This window comes from Cheilinus undulatus, linkage group 9 (assembly GCF_018320785.1).
Source record: "Cheilinus undulatus linkage group 9, ASM1832078v1, whole genome shotgun sequence".
Lineage (NCBI taxonomy): Eukaryota > Metazoa > Chordata > Actinopteri > Labriformes > Labridae > Cheilinus > Cheilinus undulatus.
The window spans coordinates 7798367-7811156 of NC_054873.1; the positions used below are offsets into that span (position 1 = coordinate 7798367).

Below are 12790 nucleotides of genomic sequence, written 5' to 3' on the forward strand. Positions count from 1 at the left end.
TCTGACCGGCACGCCACGCAGCTCCTCTGGAAAAACACTGCAACATGTGTTAGTTCATGCTTTTATTCCGTTCTCTGGACCCGACTCAATCTGCTCCGTCTGTTCCCATCACAGTTTTCTGATATGGAAGTTATTCAGAGAGATGTAAGCGGGATGAAGGCCCTTCCTGTTATCCGGCGTCTGTTTTTCATGGATATCACAGCCTGACGCCTGATGTCACTCATGAACAAATGGAAATTTCAGTCAAATACCACAACAGAACCACAGTCCACGGCTACAGAATGAATGGAAATGTGGGCAGAATGAGCTGTGAGATTTTGAGGAGCAGACCATTATGGCTTTGGCTTCCAGTGACAGAAGAAACAAGGACACTGTTGTCCCAGAAAGAATTAAAATGGAGGCAGATATACAAAGAGGCTGACTAGGATGCTAAAGAATTCCTCTACTGCTTAGAAACCAGAATATCTGAGCACACCAAGGCTACAGCTGCACCGGGGAGGAACAAATTGCAGCCTCGCTGCGTAAAGAAGTGACAGATGAGCTCAGCAAATGGTTAAAGCATATGGCTAATGGTACTTTTGGATGTGAGGGTCACGCCTTGAGTTTGCGGGCGAAGGTCGAGTCTGCGCTCCTCCTGAAGTAGCGCCTGGTAAGCGGCCTCTGACTGGTACAGCTGAATCCTGGCAGCCGAGGCAGACATCTGACTTCCAGATGTTTCAGATGGCCTCTAATGTTTAGCCAAGGGTAGACTCACCTAAACCAGAACACTCTGTCTGTTTTTTATTTATTCTCTGTCTCAGGGTCTGACTCAGTCCAACTTAATTCTCTCTGTTGTTTGTTCTCTTTCTCATGACTTACACTCCAGCTCTCACACACGCCTGTTTACATCCAGACACATAAAAATACCCACTGAGTTAACACAACATGAGACCTAATAGTCCTGATATTGTGGCATCTTTTTTTTAGTTACAGTGTTTTTAAAATGTTCTCCCCCCTTTTATTGATTTTATTAATCATTTAAAGTCAATATAATTCTCTTTAATGTCAAAGTGAAAACAGATTTCTATGAAGTAATGACTATTAACTAAAAATATGTAATGTAAAATAAGCGTCTGCATAAATATTTTCCCCTTCAAGTCAGTATTTAGTCCATACACCTTCGTGGATGGGTCTCAATCAGGCTTCCACATCTGGACTCTGCAATTTTACTCCATTCTTCTTTGCAAATTGCTCAAGCTCTGCCAGGTTACACAGGGATCAGACATGAACAGCCCTTTTATAGTCCAGCCACAAATTCTCTGGATGAGGTCTGGGCTTTGACTCGCCACTCCAGAACATTCACCTAAGCCGTTTTTGTGTAGCTTTTGCAGTATGCTTTGAGTCATTGTTTTGCTAAATAAAACTGATACTGATTATGATGTTCCTTTATTTTGCTGCATTCATTTTACTCTCTACCTTTTCAAGCCTTCCAGGGCAGGCTGCTGAGAAGCATCCCCACAGCATGATGCTGCCACTACCATGCTTCACATTGGGGATGGTGTTTTTGTGGTGTCCACCAAACAAAGCATCGTGTCGGATGACCTATAACCACCATTTTGGTCTCATCAGACCAAAGAACTTTCTTCCACTTGACTGTGGAGTCTCCAAAATGCCTTCTGGTGAACTCTAGTCCAGATTCAATCTGAGTTTTCTCTTTGCCACTCTCCCATAAAGCTTTGACTGATGAAGAATCCAGCCAAGAGTTGTTGTATGCAGAGTTTCTCTTATCTGCAGCTGCTGAAGCTTGTAACTCCTTCAGAGTAGTCATAGGTGTCTTGGTGGCCTCTCTCACTAGTCTCCTTCTTGCATGGTCACTCAGTTTGTGAGGACGGCCTGATCTAGGCAAATTTACACATGTGCCATATTCCTTCCATTTCTGGATGTTGAATTTAAATTTTCAGTGCCTTTGAAATTTTTTTTGAATCCATTTCCTGACTTATACTTTTCAGTATCATTTCCTCTGAGTTTCTTGAGGTGTTCTTTTGTCTTCATGGTGTAGTGGTAGCCCTGGACCCTCCAGTCACTGGTGTCTTTAAAACACAGGTGATCCCTATTTCACTAATTGTGAGACTACTAGCACCAACAGGCTGGTCTGTTGAATTAGGTCAGTCATTTTAAAGGGGTTAAGTATTTTATATTTTTGATTGCTGTTTTTCCACCAAATTAAATCATAGTCATTAGTACTCAGGTAGCTGGTTTGCTTGGTTTATGCATTAAAAATGTTGACATGGGGGATATGAATGGGGAATTTTACTTCTGGACCTACAACTGCAGAATAAGTGGATGGGCACTGTTAGACTCTATAAACTGCCTTCAAGACTTATCAATCTACACCTGTCCTCCAGACAGACACAGCTTCATTTCATCCTCTGCTCATGATCTATGAAGTGTCGTATGTAGCTTTTTATAATACGAGGTAAAAGTGCAGTAAAGTTCATCCACCCCTGAAGAACAGATCACCTCCTGATGTTCAATAAAAGCCCAACCTGAGCGACAACCGTTCCTCCACGAATGTCTCAAACCGCTGCACTAGCTAACGTGAAACACCTCACTCAGAGCTGGTCGTGTGTGAGGCAGAGACGTGACTCTCTCTCCGGTTTAAAGCACATTTATATTGTCATTTATTTCCCTTATCTTCATGATGCGATTAGCTAGCATCCCACAGACAGCACACGCTAAGAGATTAATGCTCACAGTGTTTTCATGCGGATGCTGTTGCTGTTTTTAGCCTCAAACTGACTCACACCCTGTGATGGAATTCAGTCGTTTGTGTGTTTCTGTTTTCTTTCTTTGTCTGCTGAAGGTTTCCCTCTTTGAAAAAAAAAACGCTGATGATTCAATCTTTAAAGACGCTGGATGTGAAAGAGTCTTAGCTTTGAAAAATGGACGAGGTAACTGGATCATTTGAGGGACATTTTACTCATGAAATTGCATCAGTGACTTATTTTCATTTGTTGGAGGATTACTGAATATCAATTTTATGATGAATCACTGCAGCTGGTCAGAAATCCCTGTGTTTGAGGGGAAATTAATATTTATTATATGTTGGCTGGAGCTACAAAAAGAATAATAAAGCAATGCAGTTTTTTATCTTTAATGGTTTCAGAGCAAAGTTTGAGTTTTATGACTTTATAAACCATGGATGTAGTCTTTGTGTCATCACAAGCTGGCCTTGCAAAGCAGATGGATATGCCCGTTTCCTTGTTTCTCACTGGTGAATCCATCTTGCAAAGCTCCTGTCTGAACTGACTGGGCCCGGTTAGAAAGTGACAGGACCAATCAGCAACGAGGGGCAGTACAGCAGTGAGTTGTTTCTTTTTAAAAAACGACAATAGTCGAGGACTGACATGTCTACAGTCGCCATGGTTCGCGTTGTTCCTTGGAAGCTGTGCACGCGCACCTCGATTGCGGCTACGTCATGTATTTGTTGCACTGATTGGCTCATAAAGATGTGACAGACAGAACGTTCATCCAATCACACTGAGTTTTTTTTCAAATCCTCTGCCCTTTCCCAAACGCTTAGTATTGATTGTTTTCTGGCGTGTCAGGTTAGATAGGCTCCTTATCAGAGAAGGCCAATCTTAATGCTTCAGCATACCAAGACATTCTGGACAATGCTATGCTCCCAACTTTGTGGCAACAGTTTGGGGAAGGCCCTTTCCTATTCCAATGTGACTGCAAGGTCCAAGACAAGGTTCAATGAGTTTGGTGTGGAAGAACTTGACTGGCAGAGTCCTGACCTCAACCCCATCTAGCATCTTTGGAAAGAACTGGAAAGGATATTACATGCCAGGCCTTCTGGTCCAACATCAATGCCTGACTTCATAAATAAAAACCTCCAAAATCTTGTGGAAAGCCTTCTAAGAGTGGAGGCTGTTCTAGCTGCAAAAGGTGGATCAACTCCTTATTAAAATATATATATTGTAATCACAGTCCCTGCTGTGATGGTCAGGCAGCTGTATTATTTTGTCCATGTAGTGTATCTGTGTAGATGGACTTTATAGTCTTGTACAGTGTAAGCAGAGCTGATTCCCTAACCTTAGTGCTTTTCCTGGATGCACCTGCAGAAACTGGCTGACAGCACCTGAAGCCCCACAGCTACGATTTGTTGATACAAATAAATGAAGGAGCATTTTTATTTCCATGTCTTTTCATTTTCATGACCCATTTCTCATGGAATCCCCAAGACACACACGAGTTATGAACCAAGCATGAAGAGGAGAAGCAGCAGATCATTAGTACGCTGATTTTGTTGCAATAATTTGTTGAAATTGGTGATTTTTAATGTCTAAATCTGAGCAGTCTGAGCTCTCAGGTCATGTGTGATAGTTGTATCATTCATTTTTGTACGATTCACTTCCTCCACTTACAGCATGAGTTGGCATTACACCATGGCAAACAGCCACACAGCTTACACACAGTTTAATGGAGGAAATTACCCTGGATTATTAGTTTTTCTTTATTTAAAAAGGGCTAACAAAATCACACTTCTACACAGCTTTCCCCCAGTAACTGTGATGTCTTACAGTACCTTAAATATGTAGCTGTCAGCTCAAAGAGCCATGAGTAGATGATAAGGTTATTTGCTCCATATTTTAGCTGAAACCGGTGCACCCATCAGGCAGACTACACTAACAAAACCCAAAATAAAATGGTACTGTTTGTCTTATATTGCAGGTGCAGAGTATTAAAACCCCCAAATAACCAATAATAACAACTTAAAGGCTAAAAATAATCCCTAATTTAATCTACTGTTAACCGTAAACCCAGCACACATACAGAGGCTGGTTTAGCCGTCAGTAACCCCTGAGCTTTGTAAAAGTGGGTTTGAATCAGAGCGACGATTATGGAGCAGAACAGTCAGAGCAGAGACCTCTCGGTGACTCATCCAGCAGAACAACTCCAGATCTCATGAAAAGTTAAAAAAGTGAATCATCTAAAAGCTCAAGTTAACGTTTCCTCCTGAAGTGTAACAGGAAGAGTGAGCTCACTGCCTCAGCGACATGATTCCTTACATAACCAGAATCAGGACATACTCCCTGCATGTTTACAGATGTTATGCAATTCTGTGCATTGATCTCTCTTTTTGACTTTATGCAGCTGTCTGCCTGTTATAAAGAAAGTTTCCAGTCTTTTAAAAGCAGCTTGTGTTCAACATTTCAGCTGATGTCAACAGCATCTGTGAAAGATCTAAACCAACGATGTGCCGCCGCGCCTCACAAACTTTTCTGCATTTCCTGTGACACGTAAAGCCTTGTCATGGATTCAAGTTTGATTTTACTGACAGCCTGTGTGGGCCTGATTTACAGTACATCCTGGTTCAGGTGAACATCACAGATAGCAGATAACACTCTGAGTTAACAAGTCAAAATTTCCATCTAAATCAGAATTTCATGGTAAAATCCACACAGTAACTCTGAGTTCTTTCTTTGTTCTAGTTGTTTCCTCTTTATTGAACTGTGAAGCTCAGCTCAGACCCATGGTAACTATCCCAGAGTTAAATCCAGACCCACATGTGGGGCTGATTAGCTCGACTTGGTTTGACTTGTTATAATAGCCCAGCACGGCAGGGGAACCGAGCTACCCATCTAAGGGCCCGGCTAGCATTGATGACGCTGTGTTTTGAGTCGATGACGTTGAATAAAAGTACCTCAGTAAACATAGTTTGGTTCCAACAGAAGAAGAAGTGCCCTACGTCAAAGTTTCTTCGCCTATGAGAGGCCTTTCAGTCTGGCAGGGCACCGTGCCTGTTCCAGTTCCTGAACCTAATTTTGAACTGGCCGGCCCATTCAAACCAAGAAAAAATTGGTTCTGAACCTGAGAAGTGCAAAGTTGGCTGGAGACCTACAGAATTCCAGGTGAAGCTGGGAAGTAGTGCAAGTTACATGCTGAACTTGCGGAAGAGATAGCAAAGGCTGGGTTCACCTGAACACCAGACCAAATAATTAACTTAGAGAACTGAAGAAGGAATACCTGGACAGCAGGAGAGACTTGGGCAAAAGTTTAGCTGGACACAAAGATCCAAGATAGATCCTACTTGTAGTAAACATGGGCAAATGCAAGGATCTCTAGATGGGGCCTATATTGGACTCATATGGGCTGATCCACACTTGCAGGTCCTCACAGGTGAGGCCTCCATGGAACCCACAGACAAACCTACATGGAACCCATACGGTAGCCTGCATATAACCCATATGGGGCCCACATGGACATGCTGGCTGGGTTGCTTGCAGTTGTTGCCACCAAGGGTGGCATGACCAGTTATTAGTTTGAGGGACCTTACTTTTTCACATAGGCCCAGGTAGGTCAGGATGGCTTTTTTATAACTAGAGTTTTGTACCTGTGACAGAAAGTTTTTGCAGATAATTGCACAGGTACCCCAAGTGTGCTCATTGTAACACATTGTAAGCACTACAAATAGGTGAGATACATTAACATTGCTGAATTGATAGACTTCTACTACTCATTATAAAGCATGTCAAAATCTTAAAAGTTCAGTTTTTATAAAGAAAAAGAGGAAATCTCTTAAACATCCTTGCTCCTCCCATTGTTGTTGAGTTTTCTGACAGCCGCCCGCCATTTGAAAGCGTGCTGCTTCATCTTCACAGGATCCCGTCTGTGATAATAGAGCCGCTGTTGTCTGACCCCCTCTTGGCCCTGCATGTAAATATTTGTCATTCCCTGCGAGCTGAAGAGCACCGCTTCCCCTCCTTTGGAAAACAAACCTATTATTATCATCTTTTTTCCCCCTGCGCAGTGAGGGGAAGGTTTTGTGGTTTGATGGGCGTGTAAATCAAGACGAGTTCATCCTCATACGCCGCTGTTATATAACTGAGGGAAATGGTTTCAGATAGCCGCACCGGGTCAGAATTTAGCATATTTCTGCGCTTTTTTTTGATCAAATTGGTTGTTTGTTTATATGTTTCCGGACTCAGAGTGTCGCTTTTGTGCTGCTTATCATAATAGAAGTTTCCGGACATTTCCTGTGGAGGCTAATTGGGTGAAATGTGTCAGAAAATGATGCCAATTAAGAGTGGAGAGCTCTATTCATCTGCTCTTCATCCGTGACAGAGATCGAGCTGTGTGGCTCATTTGACTCCATCTGAGTCACCGTGTTATTCACAACTGTGTGATTAATCCCTAACAAGTAACGCGGTGAAGGAGTGTTTTGTAATGTGAGACAGAGGGAGTCAGTGCTGCTTTATTTCTAAGGAACCTTCAGGACATGCTAACTCCTTTAATCATGGAGATTTCCCCTCATATTTCTTTCAGAAGTCACAGTGATCAGGAAGAGCCCACTGAACAGAACAACCCCCTTATTAATCAGAAGTACCTCATGTGACGATGTGCTCTTATATTTTACCAGTCTTCATTCACAGTCTGTTAAATCCTTTTTCAAACTGAGGGAAGTTTATTCACCGTAGAGTTTTGAACAGTGAGCCTCCTCGCTCTGCAACCTACAGATTTGAATTTATTTATTATTCCTCCTCCTCGTCTGACAGGTGATTGACTGAGAGTACGCTTTATTTACATATTCATATACATCCTCAGTGTGGGCTTCTGTGTGTGTTGTGTGTGCATTTGTGCTCCAAAACTTTCTTTTTCAGGAGGACGTGACGCTTGGACAGAATAATTAAGGTGAGACAGGAATATCAACATTAGATGGATTATTGTTGCACATTTACCAAGGACATAATCAGGCTTTGTTTGCACGACAACAATCTACAACAGTGTTAACGCCTGATTCTTGAGTCACATGTGGCTCTTTTGCGATGATTTGTGGCTCTTTTATGTCTTAATTTAAAATATTATTCCCTCAGAAAACCTTCAAAAGAGAAACTTTGACCTAAGAATACACAAAAAAGCAATTTTTTTTTTGTCTGTATATTTCGAATTAACCTTATTTGCAGTTTTTTGCCCCTTTTTTTCAATTTTTTGGTCAATTTAATTGTTTTTCACTTATTTTAGCCCATTTTTTGCCACTTTTATCCTGCCTTTTGGCAACCCCCCCCCGCTACTTTTTGCCCATTTAAGCTGACTTTTAAAATTAAATGGGCTTTTTTTTTTCCAATTTTTGACCCTCTTTGCTGCTTTTTGCCCAGTTGAGTCACTTTTCACTAATTTTTACCTCCGCCAAGGAGGTTATGTGATCGGGAGGGTTTGTTAGTGTGTTTGTTTGTTAGCAACATAACTCAAAAAGTTATGGACGGATTTTGATGAAATTCCAGGAAATGTCAGAAATGGCATAAGGAAGAACTGATTAGATTTTGGGAATGATCCGGATCCAGGAATTTTTTAAAGGATTCTTTATTATTGGGAGATAGGGCTAATGGCGGAGGTCTGCGCTCTCTGAGTGCTTTTCTACTGTTGTTACTACTTCACACCAGGAGATGGCGAACAATCCCAGCAGCATTTTTGGTGTGTTTCTATTCAAAGTTTTGGAGTTTATAGAGTTTGAAAGATGCACACCCAGTCAAGGAGACAAGTCGGAGCGTAACAGAGAGAAAGACAGCGAATTGTAGCGAGAATACTCACAATGTTGGGAGGAATAGAGGAATATTTACCCTCTGCCATGACTTTCAGTCGTCTGGTGAGACCATGGGTGAGACTGTCAGTGCATCTGTTGGCATTGGCAGGCAATGCATCCGCCATGACAGTCCACATGTAGCGAAACCAATGCTTTGCCTCACGGTGTTTCCACCCTGCCGGGGAGGGAGTAATCGGTGAATGCCGTGGTGGGGGGCACATGGGGACGTGGTGGGGGTATCTTGGGGGGGTTCAAAACACTGCGAATAGTGACGGAGATTGGGAATGACAAACACCGTGGAGGTAGAGACGTGGTAGAAGCCTAGAGCCATTTTTTGACAATTTTTGCCACTTTAATCCTGCTTTTTGGCAATTTTCCCCCTTTATTGGGCATGCTTTTCCAATTGTTGCCACTCTTTACTGCTTTTTGCCCATTTTAGTCACTTTTTACTCATTTTTCATAATGTTTTTGCCGTTTTTGACCATTTTTGCCACCAGTAACTTGTTTTTTTGCCACTTCTCCCCATTTTAGCCACTTTGATCCTACTTTTTGGCAGTTTTTCCCCTTTATTTTGGCATGTTTTGCTACTTTTTGCCCATTTGATTTGCCTTTTGAAATTAAGTGGGCAATTTTTTCGATTTCTGCCGTTCCTTGCGGCTTTTTGCCCATTTTGGTCACTTTTCACTCATTTTTTCATTAAGTTTTGCCATTTTTTGACCATTTTTACAACCAGTAACTTGTTTATGCCACTTCCTCTCTCCTTTTTATCCACTTTCACTAATTTCTTGCCACTTCTTGGCCTATTTGCCATTTTTGCTTTTCTATACCGGGTCTCTGGCTGAAGTCTTTTCCTTGAGTCTTAGTCCGTCCCACCAGAGACTCATGGAGAGACTAGAGGAATCAAAGCAGAGGCCTGAAGATTTCTAACGACCCATGGGACGTCCTTCTTTCTGCAGCGTCACGTGAAGCGATATCAGTTTATGATGACGGTGCCGACTGATCATCAATCAGCTGTCAGGAGGCATAAACATTGGTACTGTAGTTATTTGAATCAAATATGGTACATGGCATACGGCTATAAACAGACAACCAGGCACACTCACATTCACACCTGCAGCCAATTTAGAGTCACCAATTAACCTAACGAGCATGTTTTTGGTGGTCAGAGGAAGCCGGAGAACCCGGAGACAACTCAAGCATGCACAGGGAAAACATGCAAACTCCATACAGAAAGGCCCCGACCAGGAACCAGGGACCTTCTTGCTGTGAGGCGACAGTGTTAACCCCTTCACATTACTTTGTATATTTCCCATTGTTGTATTTTAAGGCTTTTATGGTTGGGTTCTTGTATTTTCTTTCATTTCTCACAGTAAATATCTTAGAATGGACTGGTTCACAATATTTTATTTAACATTTATGCTGAGTTAATCTGTTTTACCATTCAGTTAGACCTTTTTCCTGACCTTTCTAAAATCTGCGTTGAATCTCCAGTAAACAGCTGCAGTCTGCATGCTTTGACAGTGGATTAAATATAATTGCAGCTGTGGATTCCTAATGATCTGGCCTGGCCTAACCAGCTCTGGCTGAAAGCTGAAACCAAACACCTGCTTAAGGATACTACATTATGATGTAAGCTGTTGCCCACCTGTTTAAAATCTATGTTTTGAGTTTACACACAGCCACAAGCTTTCCTTTAATCAGAAATAAATCCCAAAGCAATATTTAATGTCTCCAGTGAGCTGCCGTTTTCCACAAACTGCAAACATGAGGGTTCATTAGAGACATACTGCCTGTTTGTATTTATTGACCATCATTTTTTAAGGAGCTTTTTCTCAGTGGATTCAGGACCCTGGATTTCCCCCTTAAGCCTGTGTTCATTAGGGTCAGTCCTAGGAGGGACTGTATTGATTGGAGGGGAGTGTTTGTTCACTGCAGAGAGTCTTCAGAATCGTCTCCATAATGAACGGACAAGTGGCAGTAATCTGAGGATAATTAACCTCAAGTACACAGCATTGATTTTAGGAATTCTGTGGAGGATTTAAAGCACTGAACAGGTTGAGTTTATTTTGGGGTTTTATTTGCTTATGTATAAAGGGCCAATTATGGTGTTAGACTCATACAGCATGCATGTTTGAAAAAACATATTCAGATTTCAAGTAGAGTTACCAAGAGAGATGGGTACCTTTCATATCTGAACCAATACAGGTCACAAATATTGCAGCATAATCTGCATTGCATTATGAAAAGTGGAGCCTAACCTTTGACCTCTTCCTATCAGCCATGCTTGCTTTGTTGATTGAATAAGCTGCTACGTCAGTGTGCTTTTGTGTGTGCAATGCTGTGTTCATGTCCGGCATGGAAAATCACCTACTCTTCCACCCTCTCATAGTCATGAGGATATGTTTAGGTACAGAAATATGGTACTGTTTGATTTTACATGAATCAATCCTTGGGAGTACCAATGGAATTAGGTTGGTACCTATTAAAGTGCACACCAAAAGAGCTGAATTTTCAGTGTTAGACTCCAAAGTTAAATTTTAACTCCACTGAGAGAAAAGTTGTCAGTAGAGTTTTTTTTTGACAATGTTAATCTAACTGTATAGAATCAGTTGATCTATTTGATGTATTTAGAAGTTGTGTTTACATGGTGCCTGTTGTGAAGTGATCACTGCAATGATTAATTTGCTCATGTTTCAGGTTAATTATTGTTGTTTTTAAAGTTAAACACTTCTGCACCATGAGTGAAGTTATCCACTAAGTTTGCCACAGTTGTTTGATGTGAGGTGCAATCTATATATTTATTAAGAATGTAAAGTGCTCTGCACTGTATAGTTGAAATTTATAAAATCTTAGATTTACACTGGATGTGAAAGGCATAAACAATATTGCGTTTAAATTACACTTTAATGTGTAAAAAATAACACTGTGAGTGCTTTTTATGTTAACACTAATCGAGTTAAACTACTAACACTTCCTAAAGTGTTTAATGTGTTAGAGAGTATTAGATTCAACAGTCCCAATGTCAATTCAGCTCTAGCGGTTTTGCTGTGTACCAGATTTGGTTCTCATTCCTAATTACTAATATTCTTTCAGTCTCAACATTCAGTTTAAAAACAGTTTAATTCTTCTTTCTGTTAAATAGCTACAGGTGCAAAGTCAAGCAGAATTAAACCATCGAGAGTTTATAGAAACACTTTAACCTAGCTAAACCTTATATGTAAAATTTAGATGACGTTAATCTGGGGGTGGGGATTATTGAGGCTCTAATGTAGTCTGTAACTTTTTATACAGTGAGCCTTCTGTAAAGCAGTGGTTCCCAACCTTTTTTTTATATCTAAGAAAACTTGACCCCCCTTAGGACCAACGCAAAAAAATAGTGATACTTTGTGGCCAAAATGAACATAATTTTTTTTTTTTTTTTTTGTGTAAATTCAACCGAAGCAGCCTTGCACTCAAATTCTTTTACCCATCATCCATTGTATGAATTACTTCTAAGTGTTGTGCCATGATTTCTGTTGATATGTGCAAATCTAATTGTAACAACCTCAGGGCAGACAGAGCCTCGCACCCCCCTGTGATATCTGGCAGCCCCCTAAGGGGGTCCTGGACCCCAGGTTAGGAACCAAGGCTGTGAAGTGAACTTACGGCAGAATGGAGCTTACCAGGCTGCACAACACAGGAATAAATAATAAGTAAAGCCTATCTTTGTATGCTTAGACACACATGAAATGTTACCTCACATGCTTAGACAGTGTATGATAATTGTTATGGATTGTGATTTTTTTCAAAATATATTTCCTAGTAAAGCCAGGGCTGAAGAGAGCATTTGAGCTATAATGCACAGAGAGGAAAAACATGAGACAGAGGATCCTGATGCAGCTCTGTTTACCTGTGAAAACAATGCTTCACCTTTAAATCTCTTTAAGTATCCCTGTAATCAATGTTTGTTTTTCTAAACCTGGAAGTATTTTGTTAAAGGATTGAATGGAGAGCCTGCAGAGGCAGACTCTTGCATGTGCACGTGGAAAAATGCATATATAATGTGGGTTTTTAAACACCCAGAATACCGTATACCCCAGTAAAATCTGGGGAAAGTTTGAGGGCATTAAAAATCTGATACAGACGGATCCTGCTGTGTAGTGCACATTTGTATGCGGAAAGTTTGGAAACCATTTTATGAAGTGTAAAACAAAGCATTTCCAATTGCAGTATCTCTTTTGTAAC

The 12790-nt window shown here is 41.0% G+C and overlaps 1 protein-coding gene across 2 annotated transcripts in view; it reads left to right on the forward strand.

The window, feature by feature from the left end:
- The window catches only part of LOC121515515 (protein inscuteable homolog), a 104897-nt gene that overhangs the window by 53340 nt on the left and 38767 nt on the right, over positions 1-12790 (forward strand). The gene's annotated exons all lie outside the window — the stretch shown is intronic.